Source organism: Fukomys damarensis, unplaced genomic scaffold, assembly GCF_012274545.1.
Source record: "Fukomys damarensis isolate Sample0158 unplaced genomic scaffold, DMR_v1.0_HiC HiC_scaffold_23, whole genome shotgun sequence".
Lineage (NCBI taxonomy): Eukaryota > Metazoa > Chordata > Mammalia > Rodentia > Bathyergidae > Fukomys > Fukomys damarensis.
Genome location: NW_022900935.1, coordinates 61111390 through 61123515, shown reverse-complemented (window position 1 = coordinate 61123515; position 12126 = coordinate 61111390). Strand labels below are relative to the sequence as shown.

The following is a 12126-nucleotide window of genomic DNA, read 5'->3' as shown; positions in this document are numbered from 1 at the left end:
CCCTTTCATTGGAGGACAGGACTGAGGAAGAAAGGCACTGCCTAGACAGCGCCCCCAAGTGGGGGTCCTGCAGGGGAACACTTGGGCACCCAGGGGGAGCAGAGTGTGCTGTATCAGTCACTGGGACAGAATCCCTAACGTCAGAAGTTTAAAGGAAGAGAGGTTTACGTCGACTCTGGACTCGGAGAGGTGAACAGGCTGGAGTATTTTTCCCTGAAGCAGTCCATTTGGTTGGCTTCCCTACCCCGACTGCATTGCCCGTGCCTGTTAGTCGTGGTGGGATAGGTGTGAACAGCAGCCCCCAACACATACCTTCTACACGCTGCCCTCTTTGGCCTCCTGGTCCCAATTTTTGCTGGACGAGCACCCAGCTGGACCGTGCCACACCCCAGCCTCGCCACGCTGCATTTTGATGATTTCACATTTGTTTCTCTCCTCCAGTATAGGGATTCCTTTCGGTAGCTGAGGAGTGTATTTTATCCTTCCCTACTGCCAAATCAATACTGGATTATGATTTGAGGACAGAGGATGAAAGTTCAGCCTCCTGCCAGTGAACAGGCGTGAGACACGCATGGCCCTGGGGGAGAGGAGGGATTTGTGAAGTCACAAGCAATTACCCGCCAAGAGGATGTGGAGCCCTCCTTGCTGCCCTGTTCAGAACTGACAGCCAAGGCAAAATATCTTGATTCCAGTGAAGCCAGTTTAGCTACCCAAGTCCAGCCAGCTCTGGACCCAGCTCTCAGACTCGTGGACCAGCCCTGATGCCTGCAGCCTCTCCTGGAGATGCCGGGGGCCCCAGCTGAGTGAGCACCCTTGTCCCCAGAGACCGAGGCTGTCTCATTTCTGTCCCCTGTCTCTCAGATGGAACAGCTCCTTGCCAGGTTCCTGGAGCAGCCGGCCCGGCCTTCCTCCCTTCCACCTGCTGAACTTGCCTACCTCTCTCACCTTTCACCTGTCCTGCCAGCCGGTAGGATGTGGGTCTCCCTGGCAAAGGCTGCTCTTGTGTTTGTTCTACTCGCAGGTCCCTGTAGCCAGCCCAACAGCACACTGGTAAGCTGAGGGAGGGCCAGCACACCCAAGACAACTCAGCTCCTGCAGTGGTGGGGTGGAGTCCCCAAAAGATGCAGGGGGTGATCAAAATGCATGGTGAATGTGTACATTTACAAAAATTTATAAAAGTAAAAGACATGTTGCCATGAATCCACCTCTAAAACATTCCCCCTTGATTCAAACGCACTTATTGTCACGTTCTTGTGACTTTCTGAAGCAGTTCTAGAAGTCTGTTTTCATGCGCATCTTTGCAAGGTATAATCAAAAATGCGCTGGATGCATGGAAAGACAGGCTCATAAAAGCATGATGCCGTGCTCTCACCCACCTTACTCACTGGGTCTGGCACCATGGGACTTTGGGTCTTCCTCAAAGTCAAAATGACCACAAAAGAAAAACATTTTAAATCCATTCACGACATCAAGGCAGCCAGAACAGTGCAACTAAAGACACTCACAAAAGAGGGGTTCTGGAAGTGCTTCGGAATGTGGCAAGAATGATGGAGTAAGTGTGTTCAAAGTGAAGAGGGGCGTCTTCGTTACTTTCCTCGTTACTGAGGCAAAATATTTGACACCCAAATTTAAAGGAGGAAAGGGTTGATTGACCCACAGTTCATAAAGGCTTCAGTCCGTAGTCAGCTGGTGCGGCAGGGGGACATCGCAGAGGAGAAACAGTTCATGGCAGGCAGAAGGTGCTAAGCCACCAGTGAGCTACAAACAGCTCTCGACAAATCTCTTTCTGTACCTTATATTTTTATCCAGGCTGCCCACTCACCCTTAATCCTAGCATTACATCCCTGATCCCAGCATCACACACCCTAGATCCAGCCACTCCTGAAAAGCCCCACTTATGACCGCATGAGACTTTGCAGAGCCGTCTAGACGCAAGCTATAACAAGGAGTGTTTGGAGGGGGCTTGGAAAGCCAATGTGTCTTTTACTGTAACACATTCTTTAAAAATGAGAAGAAGTAAACATTCCCCCAAATTTTTAATCATACTATATATGTGTGTACCTAGAACCTTATTTGGAAAAGGGGCCTTTGCAGTATAGTTAATTAGGATCTGGGGAGAGGTGGATTATCTGTTTGGGTCTTTGATCTAACAACAGGGTCCCTACAAGAAAAGCAGAAGGGGATTGCAGACTCAGACCCAGATGAGAAGACCACGTGAAGGCGGAGGCTGACACTACAGTGATGTGCTCACAAACCAAAGAATGCCCACGCACCTGGCATCTGGAAGCAACAAGGCAGGAGCCTCACAGCCTCCGGAGGGAGTGTGGCCCTGCAGACACCGTGATTCCAGATTCTGGCGCCTAAAAGAACGGAGTAGTAAATCTGGGTTATTTTAAGCCACACAGGGTTTGGGAGTGTGGGACAGCAGCCCAGAGGAGCACAGGTCACTCACGGGGCTCACACCCTTCATCTCTGTGTGGATCCTCTGGGGACCATTTTGCAGTCCCCGCCCCTGTCTTTCCCAGCCTCCTGGCCTTTGCACATGCTGTGCCCATCTCCAGAACAGTTCTCCACTTCTTTTCCCATGCAGCCCAGCCTGGCGCCTCTACATCAAACTCCGCAAAGACCCCACAGCACATCGACGCTAAAGGGCATTTTTTTTTTCCACATTGTGGCATCTCTTAAGTATACGTGTCTTACAATGAGCGGTCATTGTTTTTAATGATCGACGCCTTATTCTTTCTTGATTGCCCCATAAAGTAAGATCGCATCCTGTACCAGGCTGCATCAGAGTCTCTGAGATGGAGAACACGATAGCCAAAGGCTCGTTCTTTTCTAAGGACACTGGGAGGCACCAGCCTGCATTTGAAGCCTGATTCCTCCATTCTCTGAAGTGAAGACAGACTTCAGGTCTCCCCTGCCTCCTGGTAGAGGGGACGTTATCTGTCAAAGCTCATAGAAATGTGCACCTTAGAGGAGTGAATTTTATACCTCAATAAATATGATTTAAAAAGAAAAGATCTGAATTAAAGGGAGTGATTCCATGTTTTGCGTAGGGTAACTTACAACCAAGATATCACCTGAGCAACTTAGAGAGACCCTGCCTCAAAATAAAGTGTGAAAAAGGGCTGGGAACCTAGCTCAGTGCAAAAGCCTAGCTAGGTTCAATGCCCAGGACGACCAATAGAAAAAATTTACCAACTTAATCTAAAAATTGATACAGATTAATAGACTATGTTAGTAACCTATATTAACATATAAATGTATATATTAGATTATGTCCATATTAATTCTACTTTGTGATGTATTTACTATATTACGTTGCAATATCAATATATTACAAAGTGATCGAAATGTATTATAAATCCAATGCAATCTATTCAGAATTCTATTTGAACTTTTTGGGGCAGAAACGTGATAAGATAATCATTGTGAAATTTATACAGAAAAATGAAAAAAAGCACGGTCAGTAACCACAAAAAAAACGAAGCTGCGGGGGCCTCGCTGCTCTGGCAGTGCAGCCAGGGGGCCGTGGGAAGGACCAGTGGCAGAGCTCCGGGCTCACAGGGGGCCCACCTCCACGTGATGACTGACAATGACCGAAAAGGAGAGGTCACTGGCGTAGGAGCTCATTGCCTCTAAGGTTCGCTTTTTTCTGCCTTTTGCACAGTGCTGAGCCGGGATGGTGTCCTGCCAGCCGGGCAAGGAACCGCGGAGGCCCTGCTGCCTGGCCACCTGCAAACAGCAGCAGCGCCCGCGTGCGCAAAAATCCAGGGGTGCCGGGGAGCACGGGAAGAAAAGCCTGGCCGCAGTCCTGGAGAGCTAATTCTGCTGAGAAATGCTACATGACAAATGCTTTTAACGACCCAGAGGACCACGTTGTGTTCACAGCCCCCAGCGTGAGGGAGGAGCAGCGTCAGGAATATCTGTACTCTTTCTTTTGTTCCTGTTGTCCTTTTTATGTCTGCAGAGGAGTTATGTGTATATTAAAAAAAAAAAAAAAACTGGCGCATCTAAATAATTCTAAAAGAGTTCTTTGACTACACACAAAATGAAATTTCCAAGCAATGAAAACGTCAGTGCTAAAACAAACCCCTAAGATCTAGTTCTCTTGAGGGTTATAACAAGAAGAAAATTGAGTCTCTCTCAAGGAAGGTGGGCTGGGAAGTCCAACGTCGTGATCCACTGGCACCCTTGGCGCGCTGCACTTCAAGAAAGAAAAGCAAGCAAACAAACAAGGTCCCTCCCTGGGTTTCAGTTTAGAGATCACTTCCGCAGCTGCAGGTGACAGCCAGTGTTCACTTGAGTCTCTGCTGGGGACCCTGCAACAAGCCACCGTCCCGACCTCGGGATCTTCCCTCCACCCCAGGTGGAGGAAATGGCGCAGGGTGATTAGTGCAGATGGAGGCCGGCAGGCAGTGGCCACCCGCCTGGAAGGGGAGTTCAAGGCAGGCCGCTGGGGGTGAGGGGACAAGCGAAGGGCTGGCGGGGAAAAGGGCCCTGAGTTTGCTCCGTGCACAGACCCAGCAGGTGCAGAAGCAGAACGTAGAGAAGGGAATGTGGGCCTGGCTCAAGGAAGGCTGGCTGGTGGGGAACCAGGAAGAGTACCAGCAACTGCTGTGGGGAGGTGGCCAGGACCTGGACCTTGCGCGCTGGACTGCAGAATTTATTTTTTTCCACAGACTTATTCAAATGTTATCCATTGTACCAGTTATGTGCTTTATGAACCTAGGGCTCAAGATCATTGTTGTGTTCACTTGTGTTACATCTTTTGTAAGGTATTAGCACGTCACATGTTTGCAATATATAATGATCACTTTCACTGGGGGCATTTGGTACACGTACAGGACACAGCTCAATCTTTTTTTTTAACCCCTTTCCCTCCCCATTTCTCCTGCCTCCAACACCTGGTTCCCTTCTGTTATGGCTGTGTCTAAGGTCCCCTAAAGCCTCCTGCAGTTGTAGGTGGGGCCTTTTCAGAGGTGGCTGAATCCAGAGTGTGTGAGCTGGGATTAATTCACGGTGCACTGCTAGGCTCAAGGGCACTAGGATTAGTGAGTGCTGCCCGCCCCAAGTCGCCCGGATGAGATACAAGGGACAGAAAGAGCTGCGGTCGTCCTTTGCTGGCTTTGCTGCCTTCTGCCCCCATGAACTGTTTCTTCTCTGTGACCCCCTCTGCCATGCCACCCTGCCTTGGAGCCAGCCGACTAGGGACTGAAACCTCTACAGACTGTGACCCAAATAAACCTTTCCTCCTTTAACTTTGGGGGTCAGGTATTTCATCCGAGCAAGAAGAAAAGTAAGACAACTTCCCATTTGCAAAAGATCTATCTCTCCATTTCTTTTTATCTATCTCTTTTTTTGCACTTTATGTATACTTTGGGCTTCTCACATGGGAGAAATCATAGGGTATTTGAGCTTATGTGTCTGACATTTTTCACTTAACAGTAGGTTTGCAAGTTGCATCCAGTTCCCTACAAGTGACTCACCTTTACCCTTCTGTACAGGTGAGTAGTACTCCATTGTGCATAGAGACCACATTTTCTTTACACGTTTGCCTGTTAATGGGCACCTAGGGTACTTCCGTGATTGAACTGTTATGGATTGAGCCGTTATACACATTGGTACATATGTATCTCTGGAACACATGTCTTTAACTCTTTCTGGAATATACCTAGTCAGAAAATAGCAGGGCTGAATGGAATTTCTGTTTTTAGTTGGAGGAATCCCATACCGATTTCTGTAAGGATTGTACTAGTTTGTATTCTCACTAACGATTTAGGAGTGTTCATTTTCACCACTACCTCACCCGCACTTGTTAATATTTGATTTCTTAATGCTGGCCATTCTTTCTGGAGTAAGATAGAAATCTCAGTGCTGCTTTCATTTGCATTTTTCTAATTGCCAGCAACGTTGAATCTTTTTTTTATGTACTTATGGACCTTTTCTGTTTCTTTTTCTGAGAAGGGAATTCCTCTTTGCTTCGGTGGTCCACTTTTTGGTTGTATCTTTTATTTTGTGCAACCCAAATTTCTCAAGCTCTTGATATATTCCAGATGTGAGCCCCAAGTGGACTAAGGAATTTAAACTCACCTGAAGGCTGTCTAGAGCTCCAAAGGACCAGATTCCCCAGCTAGGGGTGAGCTCCGGTCTCCAAGTGGAACACGGATGAGAGAAAGCTTTAAGGTAGGGAGACGAGTAGAGATGTTATTGCAAAAACCCAAATGAGCTCAAGAAAGATGCTGATGAGAAAATATCCCCCAGCATCACCAACTGATGGCTCTTGGTGACCTCGGTCAGCCCGGGTGATCAGCTGGCATGAACAGAATGCCCCATCCAGCAACAGAATGCACATTTTTAAGTGTCCAAAGAACATTTACTAAAGTAGACCTGGGCTATAAAACACACCTCAGCACATGTAAAAGAATCAAAATCATAAAGAAGGCGTTCTCCAACCAAAATGGAACCCAGCTAGAAAGAAGTTGCAGAGGGTAACAGGAAAATCCCCACACACGGGGAAACAGCACTCTCCTGTGATCAAAGATACAACCTCAAGGGGAAAAGCTGCCGTTGGACTGAGAATAAAAGAACACAAATACAAAACGTCAGGGGCACTGCTGACTCAGTGCTCAGGGGGATTGCACAGCAGGGTCACGCACCCGAAAAGATGTGCCTGAACACTCCCCTCCGTGGCCTAGAAGAAGAAGAGCAAATCAAACCCAAAGCAAGCAGCAGGAGAGAGATAATAAGGGCAGGAGCAGAACTCAATGAAGTTGAAAACAGAAAAAACAAAACGACATTTTTGAAACAAAGGGCTGTCTCTTTGAAAGGCCAGTAAAACTGAGGAGTTTCTAGCCAGACTGACAGAAAAGAGAGAAAAGACTCAAAGCATCAATACCAAGAATGGAAAAATGATTTTCACTGCAGACATCAAAAGAATAAGTGAGATTGCACCAGAGAAGATATGCGAATGACCAATGAGCCCCTGAAACAGAAATCACCGTCACCAATCACGAGGGAAATGTAAATCCCAAGCACAATGGGATACTACAAGAGGCGACTGAAAAATGCTTAAATTACAAAAGTGTATCACAGTAAAAGACACGTGCCCTTAACCCCCCTCAAAATCCTCCTCCTCACCTCAGACACACCGATGCCATCATTTTTGCTGCTTTCTGAAGCAGGTCTGGAAGTCCTCTTTTGAGAGCGTCTCTCGTTGCGCCGTTGTGGTTGCCTATGATGTCCCGAATGGATCCAAAATGCCTCCCTTTAGAGTCACTTTGACTTTGAGGAAGAGGCAGAAGTCCTGTGGTGCCAAAGCCAGTGTTTAGGGGCAGGAGGACACACCGGGGTGTTTTCACAAGCCTGCCTTTCCGCTGTACAGCGCTCAGCCTCAGCATTCACTGTGTTTGATCGTAATTCATCAGACACGAGAGACGACTTCAGAACTGCTTCGGAAAGCGGTAGGAACAAGGGCGTAAGTGTATGAAGCCGCAGGGAGTATTTTGAGGTGGATTAATGTCAGTGTGGCTTTTCCCGTAATAACTTTTTTAGAATTTCACTATTCACCATATCATCTCGATCGGACTTTGTACCTCACGGTCATTAGGATGGCTTTCTTAAATGAACAAAAATAAAATGTCAAGCGTTGGCACAGAAACAGAGAAACTGTAACCTTTGCACACTAGTGGTAAGAATACACAACTGTGGAAATGACAGGACAGTTGCTGAGAGAATGAAACATAGAATTACCGTATGATCAGCTAATCTCACTTCAGGGCATGAGCACAAAAGAATTGAAAACAGAGAATCCAACATTTATTCATATAGCTGTGTTCATAGTAGCATTATTCACACTTACCAAAAGGTGGAAACAACCCACGTATCCATCAATGGACCAACAGGTGAGCAAAACGTAACCCGCCCACACAGTGGGATATTATTTAGCCACAAATGGAGGGCGTTTTGACACATGCTGTAACACGGACGAAGCTTGAGAGAGCATCACGCTAAGCAAAATCAGCCAATCACAAAGGGACACATCCTGTATTGTAAAAGGGATCTAAAGGCAACCAAACTCTTAGAAAGTAGAATGGAGACCGGCGGGGGCTGGAAGGAGGAGAAAAGGGGGAGTAATTGCTTCTTAGGTACAGAGTTTCCATTTGGGAAAGCGGTGAATGGTGATAAAAGCTGCCCAGTCTGAATGCAGTAAGTGGCCATAGAAAGGTTAAGGGCTGGGGGCCAGGATCAGTGGTAGATTTCTTGCCTAACGTGCACGAGGCCCTGGGTTCCATCCCCAGCATTTCCCAGCCAAAAGAGGAGAGAGGGTGAGGGAGGAGGAGGAGGAGAGAAGAGAAGAGGAAGAGAGGGCAGGGGAGAGGAGAGGAGAGGAGAGAAAAAGCTCTGTCAAAAGAGATGGGTGCCATGGATATTTTACTGAATTAAATTCTAGCCTTGAAACTGCAAGGGCTCCCCAGGAGAGTCAGGAGCCCAGGTGAACAGATGGGGCTGCACGAGGCACCCCAGGAGCTCCTGCTTTCCAAAGCTAAACCCCCAGAGCTGCAGAGGACAGGAGCAGGTGGGCATGGGGCTAACCGGAGCCCTGGAAGCACAAATGCACATCACATACCCCGAGACCCCAGAAAGCACCTTCAGCAGAGGGAACACAGGCACACAGAGCCCTGAGGTCCGGGGAAGGACCGGCTGGAGGTGAAAAGGTTAAGAGCAAGCATGCTTCCCAGAGTACAGCAGCATCTGAGAGCGACTGAGTTAAATGCAGAGAAGGGACTGCAGGGGACACAGGGAGGGCTCTCTCCTCAGGCCCCGGTGCAATGCACCCAGAGCTGCAGGAGACCAGAGGACAAGCAAAGAAAGTGCTGACGAAAGGACGGGAGCGTCTCCTGGCCTGATTGTCAAAAAGAGGAGAATAGAGGAAACTTCTAGAATTAGTATCTGGGTCGATGCGATGTGGCTCTTTAGAAGCACTTCCGAGTGACACCTAAAACTCGTCAACACTCAGCTGGAAAACTCTGAGACCAAGACAAGCCAGCACACACCCCATTTCCGTTTTCAACCCTGAGCTACCAGATGCGTGGATGCAGAGAATGTCCCAGAGAGTGTGCTGGCCTGCACTCCCCCCACAGACAGGGACAGGGGATGGACAACTCGTGCTGGCTGGACAGCTGCCTGCCCTGAGTCACCCTGGAAGGAGAGCCGAGGTGAAGGGCCCAGGGCTCTGCCCCGGCTTTGCTGTCAGCAAGCACTTGTCAAGGAGCCTTGGTAGAAACAGGGGGGCGAATCAAATCTGCACCTGCCCTGGGCCCCACAGGGAGGCTTCGGATGAAAGGAGATGGAGCTAAGATTCCACATGAATGAAGCGAGGCAGCTCCAAAACCAGCGTGCCGGACATGGCTAGCGCTGGTCTGCCTCTCAGTGGGTCATTGCCAGCTGGGGAAGCCTGGCCGCACCGCAGGATGCGGTACTGTTGTTGGCAGTGTACAGATGTCACACGCTTCGTGAGAGCCCCGCAGGATGCACCTGTGAAGAGAGCCCCTCTCTGCCTGGACAGGACTGCAGCCACTGTCGTCCCGGCTGCAGCTCTGCCTTTGGGTCCTGGACCCCCAGGCTAAGGAGGGCAGGCACAAAGCAAAGGCCACTGTGCTTGGGGACAGCTCCGGGGTGCAGGCTTGGGGTCTGGAGAGGGGAGCGAGGGTGAAGAGCTGCTGTCAGCTGCGATGGGAGGGGGGCTGGGGGCCTTGTCATGGCCAGCAGGGCTTCATGTGTTGTAGGGAGAAAACAAATGGTTATCGAAAAACCCAAAGTGCAGGTAGCATCCCCGCGTCCCACCCAGGGGAGGGGCACAATTACCACCCATACACCTCAGCGCTCACCTGTGCTTGCTGATGGACCAGAAGAAAGAGGGGCTGCCCTGGGAGCTGGCAGCCTCCTGTTCTGTGGAGATGATATTCGAGGCTGGCAGAGCAGGGGAGCCCGGGGATCGGGGGACACAGGGCAGGAAGCACGGGTGGAACTTGATTTGGGAAGAAGCAGGCAGGAAACGGGCCAAGGGGGACAGAGGCACTGGAGCCACAGGGTGGCGTGGGTGGGTGTGACGGGGGTGGTGACCCCGCCACTCCCAGGTCCAAGGGGCGAGGCGCCCCCCCGGCCCTCGAGTGCCCTGGGGTTGGTTGTTGGGCAACCCCAAGGTGTGCTCCTCCCTGATCACCCACCAAGTCTTCCACACCAATGCCACAGGTACCCAAGTGACTTCCCCGGAAGCAAACCTGTGTTCCTGGGCCACCGGGACAGAATGCAGATGATGTGGGGACCTGGAGAGGAGAGTCCATGAGCAAAGGCAGGTGGAGGGTAATGGCAGGGAGAGTGCAGGACGCGGGCAGGGCAAGCCTCACCTAAGAGGATGAGAGTGTGAGGGTTTTCAGAGCCCAGCTCCACACTAAGCTACATCCCCAGCCCCTTTTGAAAATTTTGAAATAGGGTGGGGGATGTAGCTCAGTGGTTCCGCCGCCTGCCTGGCAAGCACAAGGACCCGAGTTCAATCCCCGGTACCAAAAAAATAATAATGATAATAAAATAAAATTTTGAGACAGAGTGTTACTAAGTCGCCGAGTTGCCCAGGCTGGGCTCAAACTTCAAATCCTCCTGCCTCAGCCTCCCAGGGTGCTGAGAGGACCAGCGCCCATTGAGACAGCTGGCTGGGGAGGGAGGGGCTCTCTCGATGACCAGGACCCAAAGACCAGTGTAGCTCTCTGAAATCAAAGGGGCAAGGAGCTGGCTGGTATAACTTGAGAGTCCACAGGAATCAAAATCCATGTATTTAGGGTTACCTGCACACTCGTGTTTGTTGAGGCACAATATACAAGGCTAACAGACGCAAGCACACTGGGTTCCCTCTGTAGACACGTGGATAAAGAACATGTATATATTTACACACAAGGATGTACTATTCAGCCTTTCAAAAGAATGGAATTTTTTCATTTGCAGAAAAATGGAGACCTCAGTGTTGAGTGAAATAAGCCAGACTCAGAAAGACGCATATCACACATCCTCCCTGATATGAGTCTCAATCACCTTCCTGTCCCTGGGACAAAATACCTGACACCCGAAACTGAAAGAGGAGAGGTTTGTTTTGGGTCAAGGTTTCAGCGGGTTCCGGAATGAGAATATACCCTCCCAACTTACACCCCCAGGACCGGCCCCTTCCGACGAGGCCTTGTGTCTGCACGTGAGACTTGCAGGGGACATTTTAGATCTGCACCACAAGGTGTGGGACCTGAAAAAGAGACAAGAAAGTAGAAGGGAGGCTCATTAGATAAGAGGAAGAGAGAAAAAAAATTAGCCTGTATAACCAATATGTGCTAATAAAAAAAAGGTGGGGAAAGAAAAGGAAAGTCCAGCATCTTCCACATGGTGGGCGGGGCCCACAGGTGTGAACCAGGTCCTCGGGTCTCTGTCTTGCGTCTCTGCTCCATCCCGGCCAGCTCCACCCCGGCCTGCTGCAGGCACAGCAGCTCCAGCTCCAGCCGAGGAACAGAGATCTGCCAAGGACTGGCTCACACGAGACCCTTTTGCCCGCCAGAATAAATCCCTATCCATAAGAGGAAGGATGAAACCTGTTGATGTGGCCGGGCCTGAGCAGGTGAGCATCTCTCCAGCAGGTGTGTGTGTGTGTGTGTGTGTGTGTGTGTGTGTGGTCCTCATAGCCCTGGACTCGAACCGAATGTCACACAGCAGGTCTCTGTCTAAGAGTCTAGGTCTCTGCCCCTCTCCGGACTGGTGATCTGTGGAAAGGCCACGGGAAAGCTGAAATACAGCAGGAACTGAGCAAATGGTGCATTATTTGACTTCAGAAAGGCGTTACCAGATTTTCTGCAGGCCCTAATTACATTCTTATCATACTTGATATTCAAATTAGTTAGGGTCCCCTGGGGTCGCCTCCACCACCAGGAAGGAGCAATTACTCTGGAATATGCCGAGTGATAAGGGCCCAGATATATGCGTGGATAATCCCTCAGTGCATAATTAAATACTGCCCCCTGCTTTAAAAAAATAATTTTACAAAGATAAGGCCAGAACATTATTGCTTTGGGCTCAATACAATTTCAAAAT

At 49.6% G+C, this 12126-nt stretch overlaps 1 long non-coding RNA gene across 1 annotated transcript; it reads left to right on the top strand.

The window, feature by feature from the left end:
• Positions 1 to 677: 677 nt before the first annotated feature.
• LOC104858337 lies at positions 678 to 2654 on the top strand. Its single transcript, XR_779105.1, has 4 exons — positions 678 to 803; positions 1022 to 1050; positions 2157 to 2376; positions 2591 to 2654. It is a non-coding gene; the product is annotated as an uncharacterized LOC104858337 (long non-coding RNA).
• Positions 2655 to 12126: the final 9472 nt, after the last annotated feature.